The 13,996-nt window shown below is 47.0% G+C and overlaps 1 protein-coding gene across 4 annotated transcripts in view; it reads left to right on the top strand.

Moving 5' to 3' along the window:
• The first annotated feature begins 10,541 nt into the window (after nucleotides 1–10,541).
• RAF1 (Raf-1 proto-oncogene, serine/threonine kinase) overlaps nucleotides 10,542–13,996 on the top strand; it is a 71,539-nt gene continuing 68,084 nt past the window's right edge. For 2 of the 4 annotated variants that reach the window (XM_034997363.1, XM_034997364.1), the window contains exon 1: nucleotides 10,547–10,880. The gene's annotated coding sequence lies outside the window, so the exon portion shown is untranslated. Of the gene's footprint in view, nucleotides 10,881–13,996 lie in introns of all 4 variants that reach the window. The other 2 variants (XM_034997365.1, XM_034997366.1) reach the window with 2 other exon arrangements.

A 13,996-nucleotide genomic window follows, 5' to 3' on the forward strand; every position in this document is an offset into this window, starting at 1 on the left:
CGCATCGGGCTCCCTGCTCAGCGGGAAGCCTGCTTCTCCCTCTCCCACTCCCCCTGCTTGTTGTGTTCCCTCTCTCGCTGTGTCTCTCTCTGTCAAATAAATAAATAAAATCTTTAAAAAAAAAACACTAATTCAATGGTTTTAAGTTTAGAAAAGGGGAATGTAATGCTGCCTGGAACTGAAGAGCCCAGGTCTGGCTGGTGGCAGGTCAGGTCGGTTTCAGTGCTTAACAGATTTTGAGGACCCTGCAAGCCTCCAGGCTCAGCTCTCATCGTGCAAAGGTAGCTGAGGCAGCCCCACCCCCTCACAGTTCAAGCCCATGGGAAAATTCAGAACACTCGTTCGGGAGCGGCTTCAAAGAGCTGGAGATTCACTTTGGTTGGATCTGGTTGGGTCATGTGCCCATCCCTGAACCAATCACAGTGACCAGTACCATGTGCCAGTTTGATTGGCCAACCCTGGATCACATGCTCTGTGGAACACTGAGCGCTGTATAGATAGTATGTTATGTTTGAGTTCCTCACACGTGGCTGTGTTTAATTTGTTGCTCCCTTTCTCCCACTACCTCAACCTCTGCACAGTGAGCCCCTGGAAGGCAGGGACCATGCTGGGCATCTTTACATCTCCAGCGGCAGGCTCAGTATGTGGCTCCCGGCATGCAGTATGTGCTCAGTAAATGTTCATTGAAATAAACTGATCATGGAGAGTGAATTGGAGAACTGAGATGTTTGTCCATAAGGTTTATGCAAAACAAAGCAACGCAAGCACCGCTCTAGCCCTGATTATCTCATTCTCCCTTTGGAATCAGCCAACCCAAGCTAATGGAGGAAACCGTACCCATTTTAGACTCTGGACACCGGTGACAATGAAATAACCTGAAATTAAAGTTTTAGTTGTTCAGTAAGCCTTAGGATTTGCGTCCAAGCTGGAGCCACAGTTCTTCTGCCTTAGCGAATAGTGAAATAAGTGTATATTAAGCACCAACTGTAGCTCAGTGGTACATGCTGGGGGATGAGGGTGGTAGAATATCGCAGAACTGAATAATATGGCCCTCATTCCAGAGACTGAGAGAGTCCTGAGCCACTTCCATCTTTTGACGCTCCTGGTGTATTTTTTTTTACGTGTACAAGTGCAAAGCCCATATTAAAAAGAGGGCATGATGTATTTTAAATGCTTGTAGTCAACAAAGTAATGTGTTTAAACCATAACCCCCCATTTCCAGCATAACACAAATTAATAATGCTCTTTACAAGGTAATGACACCGTTTATTTTGGAAACCTAATTCATAGTTGTGGCTGATTGTCCTTTTCGCAGACGGCTGTGTCCCACATGAGTTTCTGTAACCTTGCCAGCCCCCGCCCATCAAGAGCTGAGTCTGTGTTCCCTGCGCTTGAGTCTGGGCAGGACTGTGACTGCTTCCACTGGCCAAGTACACTGGCAGTGAGGCTAGGTGACTGAGTCATGAAACACCGCGCAGCTTCTGCCTTGTTTACTGGGGCTCTGCAACGCCATGTAGGACTTCTGCCTCCCCCGAGGCCACCGTGCTGGAAAGGCCAGCTGGAGGTACGTTGGCAGACAGTCCCGGCTAACCACTCTGCATTCCCCCACACATACCTTCCAGCCGTCTCCACAGAGCTGCCAGACATAGAAGTGACACACCATCTTGGAAGTGGACCCTCCAGCCCCAGCTATTCAGGTCACCTCCAGCCATCAGAGTCCTGACCCTGGACAAGCCATTCCTGCCAGGCCCTGTCTGCATTCCTGACCCACAGAATCTGGGAGCATAACAAAATGTTTGCTGTTTTACACCCCTAAGTTCGGAGTGGCCTGTTACACAATGGGTAACTGGAGTAATAGTCTACCAAAGCCAGTGTGGTCCACTGGTTAAGGCTTTGGGTTAAATTGTACAATGAGTGCTTTCTTTTATTCTTGTCAGTGTAACCTCTATGCCTGTTTGCGGAGAAGCTTCCAGGGCCATAGGGCCCTCCTGGCTTCTCTCCAGGGTCGTCTACATAATTTGTGGGGCCCAGCACAAAAATGAAAATGCGGGGCCCCTTGTTCATAAAGTAGGAATAAAATGACTTTAAAGGCATTAAAGGGTAGAACTTTTTGCTTTCTCTCTCTCACCTCGTCATGGTGTTTTGTCTGTGCTCTTTAGTGTCGGATTCCCATGGCGCAGGGATACTCACAGCGAGTCTGGACCCTGACGGCTGTGCATGTCTGCTGGTTGCTGGAGTCCCCCTCCCGGCTGGCTGCCAGACTGAGAGGCTAGACCTGGGCCGGAAGCAGGAAAGTCAGTCTCCCCTTCCCATGGACCCACCAGCTCAATTCCTGGTCCACAGTGTGACCCTCAAGGGACTGCAACCTCTGTGCCAGGTGGTGCTCAGTACCTGGATCAGAGGTGGAAATGAGGCCCCCCCCGCCCCCCCCCTTGCCTGCCAAATGTACAGTGGTCCTGCCACACTGGGGAGGGCATATCAAGTTCAAACATGCCCTCTCCGTCACCTCTGCCTAGGCCTCCCCTGGGCTATAGGACCGCCAAGGTTGCTGGGTGGGAGTGGAAACAGTGAGGCTGGGCAGGACCCGGCTCAGGTTGGGGATGGAGGGAAGTGCCAAAGAGGAAGGGGAATAGGCCGCTGAGAACCCCCAGGGAGACAGGAGGCAGGACCACTTGTGAGCAGAGCTTCCAAGCCTCTGGGGTGTAAGCTCCATTGTCCTACCGGACTTCACTTAACAAAACACAAATTCAAAGATAAAATTTATTATGTATTTCAAAACAGAGACCACAGAGTTTTAAACCCCAAGAGCTGGGCCTTCTGAGTGCGGGGGCAGTATGGGATAGCACTGATCTCATGCCCAGGAAGCCCAACCTGGCTCTCCCCAGCACAAGATGCTTTTTTTTTTTTTTTTAAAGATCTTTATTTTGGGGCACCTGGGCTTGGTTGTTAAGCATCTGCCTTCGGCTTGGGTCATGATCCTGGGGTACTGGGATCAAGTCCTGAGTCAGGCTCCCTGCTCAGTGGGGAGCCTGCTTCTCCCTCTCCCTCTGCTGCTCCCCCTGCTTGTGTGCTCTCTCTATATAAAATAAATAAAATCTTTAAAAAAAATTTTAAAAAAATTTTATTTTTAAGATATCTCCACACCTGGCCTGGGACTCGAACTCACAACCCTGAGATCAAGCATCACACACTCCACTGACTGGTGCCCGAGCCAGCCAGGTGCACCTCTCCAACACAAAACGCTTTAATGAGGATCTCAGCTTCACCAAAGTCTTGTGAGATGGGCGTATTATCCCCATTTCACAGATAAGAAAATCTCTCAGACAGATGGAGTAGCTTGTTTGCCTGGCCTGGAGTCACACGGCTAATGGAACAGGAGATGTAAATTCAATGTCTGCTTCCAAAGATGGTAACTTTCCTGCCCCCTGAGGCAAAGAGAAGTCAAGAAAAGGCTGCATAATAAGGTGTGGGCTAAAGCAGGCGGAGGTACATGGAAATTCAGAGAAAGGACAGAACATTGTAGGTTGCAGCTGCCAGAGGAGACTCCATGGAGACATGGATGTTGAGTTGGGATTAAAAATAGGGAGGAGGGGGACGCCTGGGTGGCTCAGTTGGTTAAGCGTCTGCCTCTGGCTCAGGTCATGATCCCAGGGTCCTGGGATGAGTGCCGCATCAGGCTCCTTGCTCAGCGGTGAGCCTGCTTCTCCCTCTGCCGGCTGTTTCCCCTGCTTGTGCTCTCTCGCTCTGACAAATAAATAAATAAAATCTTTAAAAAAAAAAAAAATATATATATATATATAGGGTAGAATATTTCCAGCAGAGGGAATAGCATGACCTGCTTCACCTAGTGTGCTGGGTTCCACAGGCCTGAGAGGAGAACAGGTGCCATTCCCGGGACAGGAGGAGTCAGAGCAGTGACCTTGGAAAGGATGCCATTTACCAAATGTCATGGGCACTGAGGCCTGGGCTTGAGAAACTCTTCTGGAGGGATGTTTCGGTGTGAAGGAGAGGCATTTCGAAGGTGGCTGTGGAAGGCAGACTGTTGGGGCTTAGTGGAGGGATGGGTGAGAGAATTGAGCCTGAGTCTAGACCATTTTTGGACAGATTTGGCCCTAAAAATTTAAGGGGAAAGGGAAGAAAGAATCAGGGTGGAAGGGGGAAAGGGACATTTGAAAGTGCTAGTGTTTTTCTTCATCAGGTTTGGCAGACTTGTCCAGTTAGAGCAGAAAGCAGTCCGTCAGGGAGAGGCATTGGAGAGGGAAGGGAGGAGGAGTGCTCCCTGAGCACCTACTGCCTGCCAGGGCCTGTACTTTCCTGCCTCATTTCCTCCCAATAACCCCTGACGGCGACTCTTCCTGCTCCTGCACCACCTGAGGGAGAGGCCAAGAATCACAGCAGTGAGGGCAGGGCTGGGATTTGATCTCTTACTTGTCTGACTTCAGAGGCCAGGGCCTACCCCTCTGTGCAGAGGAGAGGTGAAGGGTTGGGTTTATCAAGGAAAAAAAACGTGTGTTCTCCTCAGCAACTCCTGCATTAGCAATCTGCTGGAAAGGGGGCAGTAAACAGGGGCTCAGGCTCCTGTTGGGGGTGGGTCGTCACCCCTGAGGTGTGGTCTGAGGCTGGGAGGAGGCAGGTAGAGGTTAGCCAAGGAGGTGGTGGGAAAAGGCCGTGCATTGGCCATGCCCAAGAGGCAGGTGGACCCCATCAGTTGCTGCATGTGAGGCTGTCTAAGCAGGGCACCTTTTTTTTTTTTTTGAAGACTTTATTTATTTGACAGAGAGAGACACAACGAGAGAGGGAACACAGGGAGAGGGAGAAGCAGGCTTCCCGCCGAGCAGGGAGCCCCATGCGGGGCTCCATGCGGGGCTCCATGCGGGGCTCCATGCGGGGCTCCATGCAGGGCTCCATGCAGGGCTCGATCCCAGGACCCTGGGATCATGACCTGAGCCCAAGGCAGACGCTTAATGGCTGAGCCACCCAGGTGCCCCGGCAGGGCACCTTTTATCTCGGGGCTCTGTAGCTGAGGAGCTACCATGGAAAAAAGGATGTGGTTCTGGGAAGCCTGGAGAGGTGGGCCAGGCAGCGGAGGGCAAAGCCCTTAGGGTCCCCGGTGGTTAGTGTCCTGGTGAAGGTCACATTGAGTCGGGGGGCTGGGGTGGGTAGTTTGTGTGGAATGTGAACACTGGAGAAGGTGGGAGGGCTGTGGGACAGACTGTTGACCCCCTTCTCCCCTCTGTCTCTTATTCCCCCATTCTCAATCTCTGTTTCCAGTGTGGACCATTTCATTGCACTTCCAGGCCTGTTTTTTGTTTTGTTTTGTTTTAATTAAATTTTTGAATGGGTAACACATTCACATGGTTCAACAATTAAAACAATTAAAAATTATTAGAAGTTTAAGACAGAAAAAAATGAATACAAATAAGGTAGAAAAAATTTTTAAAAATTAAAAAGGAAAGAGAACAAAAGAAACAGAAAAGAAAAAAGTAAGTAAAAATTATAAAAGGTAAGTCAGTGCAAACTGTTTTTTCCCCTCCTATACTCCATACTCCCAGCTCCCACCCTCCTCCTGGCCTGTGATCACTGTTAGTAGCATTTTGTGTGTCCTTCAGACTTAATTTAAGCAGATGTTTTTCTTCCTTTTCCCGAAAAGCATACAGTTCACACTGTTTTGTGCCTTTTCTTTTTTTTCCTTCAACAGTATTTCTTGGCCATCTTTCCATATCGGTACATAAGAGAGTTCATCTTTTCCCTAACTGCATGACATTTCTTTGTTCAGATAACAAGCACTGTAGCAAGGAATAACCTTGTACATAATCATTTCACACACAAGTGTATCTGTAGGATAAATTTCCAGGAGACTCTCTTTGACAAAAAGTATACACATTTATAATTTTGATATTGCCAAATTGACTTCCATAGAGATTGTTCCAGTGTACATGCCCCCAGGTAACTTCTGAGAGAGCCCAGGTACTAATTTTGATTTGGTTTCCAAGATGACTGCTCTAGGCTTTCCTGTATAAGATACCACAACATGTATATTGTAGTTGACACCCCAGTAGCTAGTCCCTTAACCACTCCTCCGCCCCTGTTAAGGACTGCCTCCTTATGGCTTAAGGGAGACTGACTCTAGGGGAGACATCTTTTGCCCCTCCAGACCCCCTTTACTGTTCTCTTCTGCCTTGGGGAGGCAGTCTTCAACTGAGAACTTCATGCTGTTTCCCAGACTTATTTGCAAAGTCACATCTCGATGCCCTTGCCCATATTGTTCCCACCTCCTGCCCTGCCCTCCCACCCTTTTCAGTCTGGAAAGTTCTGACTCCTCCTTTAAGACTCAGCTTAAGTGTTGCCTCTGCGGAGGCCTCTCTGACAGAACTGGTCACTGCCTCCCTCCTCTGAGTGGTACCACAGAACTCAGGTCAGTTTGCCCTTAGAGCACATTTGGATCACCAGGTGGGGTAACTTTGTTTACTAGGCTCTGTCTCTCCCAGCACCCAGCCCAGGTCAGGTCCACACTTCAAACTCCTCTGTAACTAAAATTAAACTCACTGGAGAGGCAGGATGGCATGGAAAGGCATGGAAGATGTGGGAGTCAGACTGGATATGACTCCATCCTTTGTCCTCTTCCCACCTCACTCTCCCTCATTCTCTGTGCTCTAAACCACACTGGCCCACACTCCTTTCCCACTTCATGTCCCTTCACGTGCCGTTCCAGTTGCTCTTCCCCTGGTTTCCTCGTCTTTCATTGCCCAGTTTAATCTTACTCCCTAAGAGAGGCCCTCCATGGCTGCTGAGCCTAAAAGCACACCCCCTTCCCATTCTATCATTCTGTAGTCATTCCCTTCATCGATTGACCATGATCTTAGTTCTTACGTTGATTTGTTTACCAGTTTGCTGCATGTCCTCCCCCATCAGACCGTCAAGTCCTTGAGGGCAAAGACCTTGGCTTATTCACTGCCACGGGTCCAGTGCTAACACAGGAGCTGGCACATGTTAGGCACAACGAAAATCTTTATCAACTGAATGATGAATGAATGAACAAATGAACAGGTCCAAACCCCCTCTCCATCACTTCCCTAGCTTTGTCCTTGGATTAATTACTCTCTCAGAAGGGTTCCTCATTTGAAGATCAGAAATTTCAGGTAGTAATGTGTACTGGTGACTGTATAAAATGCCTGATACATGAAGAGTTTCCATAAATGGTAGCTATCCCTTGTTTTTCTTTCCTTCACCTGAAAAATTCATCCTTTTTGCCACGCTTAAAGACCTTGTACATCTTTACAAAGAATTTTTTATTGAGGTGTAGCAAATGTATAGAAAGAACACATATCAATTTCTACACACACATACACATACATATATACATACCCATGTAACCACCTCCCAAATTAAGTAGAACATTCCAACACCCAGGTAAGTTTCCATGTTAGCCTCCCCCCAACCAATGTCACCTATTCTTTCCCTCCTCTCTTTGATCTGAGATCATGGCATGTCCATTCCTCCTTCAAACTCTTTGACTCATTTCTGCCCCCATTCCTCTTTCTTTTCTAAAAATTCTAGGTCTTTTGACCTTTCCTACCACCAAGCCAGAGTTTCTTAAAGTAGAGGACGTGCAACCTAGTCAGGTGCAAGATGATGCCTGCAATTCTACTCTTAGGTATATGCCTGAAAGAACTGAAATTAGGTACTCCAACACTACATGTATACGCATGCTCACAGCAACACTATTCACAATAGCCTAAAGATGGAAACAGCCCAAATGTCTATCAATCAATTGTGTATGGTGGAATATTATTCAGTCATAAAAAGGAGTGGAGTACTGATTCATGCTGCCACGTGGATGAACCTTGAGAACATATGCTAAGTAAAAAGAACCAGACACAAATGGTCACATGTTGTATGATTCCATTTATATGAAATATCCAGAAAAGATAAATCCTCAGTTATAGAATGCATCTTGGTGGTTGTCAGGGGGTGGGTGGGAATGGGATGGGGAGAAACTGCTCAATGAGTAAAGGGTTTTGCTTTGGAGTGATGGAAATATTTTGGAACTAGAAGTGGTGATTGCAGGGGCGCCTGGGTGGCTCAGTCATTAAGCGTCTGCCTTCGGCTCAGGTCGTGATCCCAGGGTGCTGGGATCAAGCCCCGCCATTGGGCTCCCTGCTGGGCAGGAAGCCTGCTTCTCCAACTCCCACTCCCCCTGCTTGTGTTCCTGTTCTCACTATCTCTCTCTCTGTCAAATAAATAAATAAAATCTTAAAAAAAAAAAAAAGCGGTGATTGCACAATACTGTGAACATATTAAATGCTACTGAATTGTTCACTTTAAAATGGTTAAGTTTATGTTATGTGAGTTTCACCTAGATAAACTATTTTTGAAAAAAATGAAATAGCCACTCTTACTTGTCAGCTGAGAGGTTTGAATGAAGCACAGGTTCCCCAAGTGAAGTGTGGGCAAATAGCAGCTGGGGGCTACCGAAGGAAGAAAGGGCCTGGGGGTCAGCAAGTGTGGTTTTGTTGCTCTAACGTAAGTAGTAATGATATTATGAGAAGAGATAGCTATAATAATTACAATAACACTTCTATGTTTAATACGAGCCAGGCACTGTTCCAAGTGCCTTACATCTTAAACTCACTAAATCCTTACAACTCTAAGAGGTGGACACTCTCATGTTTTCTTTACAGATGAAGAAACTGAGGAACTGAGGTTTAAATGAGTTAGCTCAGTCACAGATGAAGTGGCAGCCCAAATTCGAAACTAGGCAATCAGACTCCAGGTACTGAAGTCTCAACCCCCAGGCTCTGTGCTAAGCGCTTTCCATGTTTTATCTCATTTAATCCTGTGAGGTAGACATTATTGTTACTACTCCTATTAAAAAAAGACAAAAACAACTCTCATGGACCTTCTATATTCAATGCCCTCCAGCTTTTCGTCTGCATTTATTTTCATGTTGGTCCTCACATAGTTGTCTTTATCTCATCTTGCTTCATCTTCATTTTTCTATATACTGCACATATTACTATCTGAATTTATTATTTATACTTTCTTCTGGTCTCTCATCACTAGAAGGCAGGGCTTTTGATTGTAGATTTCCCAATAACGAGAACAATGTGTGATACACAACAGGCTCTCATAAAAATTTAAATGAATGTTGCGCATTGTATTGGGTAGTTTTGTGTGCCTGTGCTTGAATAAATAGCATCATACCATACAAAATGTTCCACTTATAAAAAAAATGTAATGTCTTGGATTAAAAAAAAAAAATCAGTACCTAGATCCTGCTCATCCATTTTTTTTTTTTTTTAAAGATTTTATTTATTTATTTGACAGAGAGATAGACAGAAGAGCACAAGCAGAGGGAGTGGCAGAGGGAGAGGGAGAAGCAGGCTCTGCACTGAGCAGGGAACCCGATGCGGGACTCGATCCCAGGACCCTGAGATCATGACCTGAGCCGAAGGCAGACGCTTAACCATCTGAGCCACCCAGGCGCCCCTGCTCATCCATTTTTTAAAGGTTTTATTTATTTGAGAGAGAGCACAAGCTGGGGGAGGCAGACTCCCCGCTGAGCAGGCAGCCACACGGGGATCACGACCTGAGCCCATAACCGGGATCTTTTTAAGACAGATAATACCCCATACTGTGGATGTAGCACCGCTTATTTAAAGTTTAACTCACATCTTTCCCAGTGTATCTCTAATGCAAACAATATGGCAATAAATATCTTAGCACATGCCTGTTTGTGCTATGGGTACACATTTCTCTAAAATTAGTGCCTAAAAGGGGAATTGCTGGCACGAGGGGTATACACATAAAAAATGTCAGCAGACAACGCCAAATCGCCCTCCCCATAAGTATTCCTGCCAGCGCTGAATTAGGGTACATAACAGGTTTTCATATACTTTGGACCAGACTGGATATTATCAGTCTTGTTAACTTTTTGCCAATCTGATGGGGGGAAAGGTCCCCTAATTTACAGATGAGGAAAGAGAGGCTCAGAAAACTTTTATGGTCGGGGTGCGTGGCTAGCTCAGTCAGAAGAGCATGGGACTCTTGATCTTAGAGTGGAGCGTTCGAGCCCCACGTCTGGTGTAGAGCTTACTTACTTAAACTTAAAAAAAGAAAGGAAAACTTTAGGGACTTTCCTACACAACCCGTAAATGGCTGAGTGGCGGTTCGAATTCCGACATGCCTAAGGCTAGGACGCGCCAAAGCTATATACGGTATACTGTGTCCTCCGCTAAGTCTGGTTATCTCCGGGCCTTGTGATGCTGGCAGGCTTGCGTTCCTCTCGCCGCGAACCCTCGCCCTTCTCAACCGCCGACCCCCTCTGCCGGGCGCCGGCAAACACCGGTCCCATAGCCTCCACGGCTCCGAAATGGCGACCGTCGACAGCACGAAGCCACGCCTTCTCTCTAGGGGCGGGGCCTGAGTTCAGGCTAGAGTGAAAGATGCCCGAACCAAGTTTGAAGTCCGCAGCCAGGAGGGTTCGCGCAGAAGCAGAGAGCCGGTGGCGCCGCAGGTCGGGAGGAGGAGCACCGAGTGGAGGGCTCGTTTGCCGGGGCCGCCCGAGAGTCTCTTCGTCGCGGGCGTTGGGGCCGCCATCTTAGATGGCGGGAGTAAGACGAGGGCGAGCGTGAGACAGGAAGGCTCTCCTGCCGCTCTCCTTGGGCCCGGAAGAGGGCCAGCTGGCCCGGCTTTGGGGCGTGTGCCCCGAGGCGCGGAGCGCGAGTGCGACGATGCGGGGACTGCCTGGGGCCCCGTCCCCTGGGCTAGGGACGCGCCGAATGTGACCGCCTCCCGCTCCCTCACCCGCCGCGGGGAGGAGGAGCGGACCAGACGCCGCCGCCGGACGACGGGACACGGAGGCGGCTCGGCTCCTTCAGGTAGGCGGCAGGGCCGGCCCTGGCTGCCGGGGGATCCGGGCGGCGGGGCTGAAGGGGCAGAGTTCCCGGCGTCAGGGCCTGGGCGGCATTGATGGAGCGACTCCGCGGCTGCCGGGTGAGGGCCCGGGCCAGGCCGCTGTCACCTCGGGTGGCGCTGGGCGGGCGGGAGCCCTGGGGCCCGGTGTCATGGCCGGCCAGCCGAGTTTCCACATTCCCACTCAAATTTCCTTGTGTTTCGGGGAAACGTGCTAGCGCCACCCCTGTACTCGGTGCACATTCCTTATATTTTGGCAATGGGAAAATCTGCCCAGAATTGCCCCGTATCTATGTTGTCATTCAGGTGGATTAATTTCTTTCTGGTCGCGGAGGGGGTCCCGGTCTTGCATTTTATCTCAGAGTCCGTCACTCAAGTGACACCCTTACAGGGAGGACGAGAAGAATTGAGGACGAGAGGAGGAAGTGGGTCAGTGCCCCACCACAAAGGCATAGGGGCCTCGCCTTGGGTTTCGGGACTCTGTGGGTTACTAATGAAAGGTTTGGGATGCGTATACTGAGGTTTGGCCCTGGGATCCTTTAGAATGAAGATCCAAGGCTGTCTTTTGTGTAAAGTGAGAGCCGCCAGGACGCTTCTGTTCTGCAGCTGCAGAGGTTCTGCAGAGCTAGTCGATGCCCAGAAAGAGGAGTTTGGACATCATGAGAGGAGAGGCGGCTGTGTTCATTCATTGTTCTTTTTTCAGGGCTCTGGGTGTGCCCTCTGGTATTCATTTCTCTGGTGGGAAGAATGTTAGGATCCCCTATGTCTCCTTGAGATGTGACCAGGTTCTAGAGGGTCGTTTAATCTAAGTAGGGACGAATTCAGCTCACGTTCATGGAGTATTTCTGCCTGCTCCGTCCCCTGTGGGCTGAGCGGAGGGAACCTGCTCTTTCTTTCCACCAAGGCGTGAAAACAATGCGCTACGATAAGGATGGACTTAGCAAAGTGTTGTGGGAATTTGGAACAGCTAGTTTTGCCTGGCGGAGTTGAGGAAGCTTGAACACTGGAGGGAACTTTTGCGGCCAGTTTTGGACTGATGAGTAAGTGCTTACCCGGTGAGGAGGAGGGGAGAGCATTATAAGCTGAAGGAACCGCTGGTACAAAGGCATAGAGACATGCAGGAGTTGGGATGAATTTGGGGTGCAGGAAGGAAATGGTGAGAGATGAGGGTCTAAAAGAAAAGTTGTGAAGGATCTTTATTGGAGGGAGTGAACTAGTTGATTTAATTTGGATTATTTTAAATGAGTATTCTAATTTTTTCTTGCCGATAACTAATTTTCCTCTTGATGATGTTGAAGCTGATAGTAATTGAAAAGATTTACTGTGTTAAACCCACTTAAGAACTTTTTTTTTTTAAAGATTTTATTTATTTATTTGAGAGAGAGAGAATGAGAGACAGAGAGCATGAGAGGGGGGAGGGTCAGAGGGAGAAGCAGACCCCCTGCCGAGCAGGGAGCCCGATGCAGGGGAATCCCAGGACTCCAGGATCATGACCTGAGCCGAAGGCAGTCGCTTAACCAACTGAGCCACTCAGGCGCCCCTTAAGAACATTTTTGATAAGTGCTTTATGTCAGATGTTTTGCACTTACACAGTGGTGAATGAACTGAACTTCGTATTCCTAGGTGTTGTAAAAGATTTTTCTAAGGTTTTACTTGCTCACCAAAATGTTGACTTTATGCATGTAGTGCACGCTGCTAATACTGCATTTTAAATGGCTGTTGGCAATAAAAACCACGCTGCCCAGTCATGTAGAAATTGGGAGATTATATGAAACAGCTGAAAGTATTTTTAATTTATTAAGTGTGTTGTATATAGTAAACTTTCTTTGCATTGATTCTGTGGTTTACAATTTTGTTATAAAGTCTTTAGCTCTATAAACATAATTTACCCCAAATCGCTGTATTGTTGTGATTAATGCTTATGCTAAAGTGATTATTATGGTCTTAACGGACTTCAGCTAGCAGTTCCTGAGTTTTTCTTGGTTTATGATGGTTATATGCCACTAAAGAACATTAAGATACTTTTGGCTTGTTTTCACCCTTATCACTTCAAGGGCTAAGCTGTTTAAAATGCAACAGAAACATTTGACCCAGTTGAACACTGGATACTTGGGAAAATAAACCTGCTAGTGTTTCTGATGGAAAAGCTTATCTTTTAGGTATGTGGTGTTTGTGATTAAAAATTATAGTGGGGTTGCTTAGCCTTTTTAAAACTTTTGTCAGTATTTGAAAAGTGTAAGCCTTCAAAGTAGAAGGTTTGAGTGAAATACATTAGAACATATTTTAAGGGATTTGGGTTAGCAGAAGAAAACAGGGAAACAGATTAAGCTGGTCATTTGTGATGAAAAGGAGCTAAAAGATGAAATGGAGAATGATTAAACATCAAGTATTGTATTACAAGTGCTCTGAAACTAGTTGTGTTTAGTTTAAAACATGCCATTTGTGAAATCCAGAGTAGGTGGTTTGCTCTGAAGATTAAACAACAACTTCTTGGAAGTTAAATTTGAGTTTTCCAGAAGTACTAGGTTACTTATTAAATGGAAAATACAATTAATAACTTTAAATTTCTGTTTCAAGTCGTTTGTTAGTAGTAGATGTATGATTCTACTACATTTTAATTTCACATAAAACTTTGTTAGTAACCTGCCTAAAAATAGAAAAATGTTACATGAGGGAATGCTTTTGTTTGCATGTTAGGAACATAATAGGCCATACATAATAATCCTGGTCTTGGGAGGAGCTTGTTAGCCAAACAGCATGCCTTAATGTTGACTTGCAGAAGAGAATTTTAAATATTGCTTTTGAAAGGCAGTGGACTGTGTGACAGTAGGGGTTTTATGAAACCACAAAATCGAGCTTGCAAAGGTTTTTTGTTTTTCAAATTGTACAGGTCATGGAAGTCATTTCTTAAAACTGTAGTTGGAAAATTGCTCACCTTGACTAAATTAATTGGCAAACCAAGGAACACTGGGTTTATTTACGATGAGGTTGTGTAGAGTTAGAAGTTGTCATATTGTGTGTGTGTGTGTGTATGTGTATGGATGGTTAAGAATTCCTATTTGCTAAATTGACTAGTGCTAAA

This window comes from Mirounga leonina, unplaced genomic scaffold (assembly GCF_011800145.1).
Source record: "Mirounga leonina isolate KUSES-001 unplaced genomic scaffold, KU_Mleo_1.0 Mir_94, whole genome shotgun sequence".
Taxonomy (NCBI): domain Eukaryota; kingdom Metazoa; phylum Chordata; class Mammalia; order Carnivora; family Phocidae; genus Mirounga; species Mirounga leonina.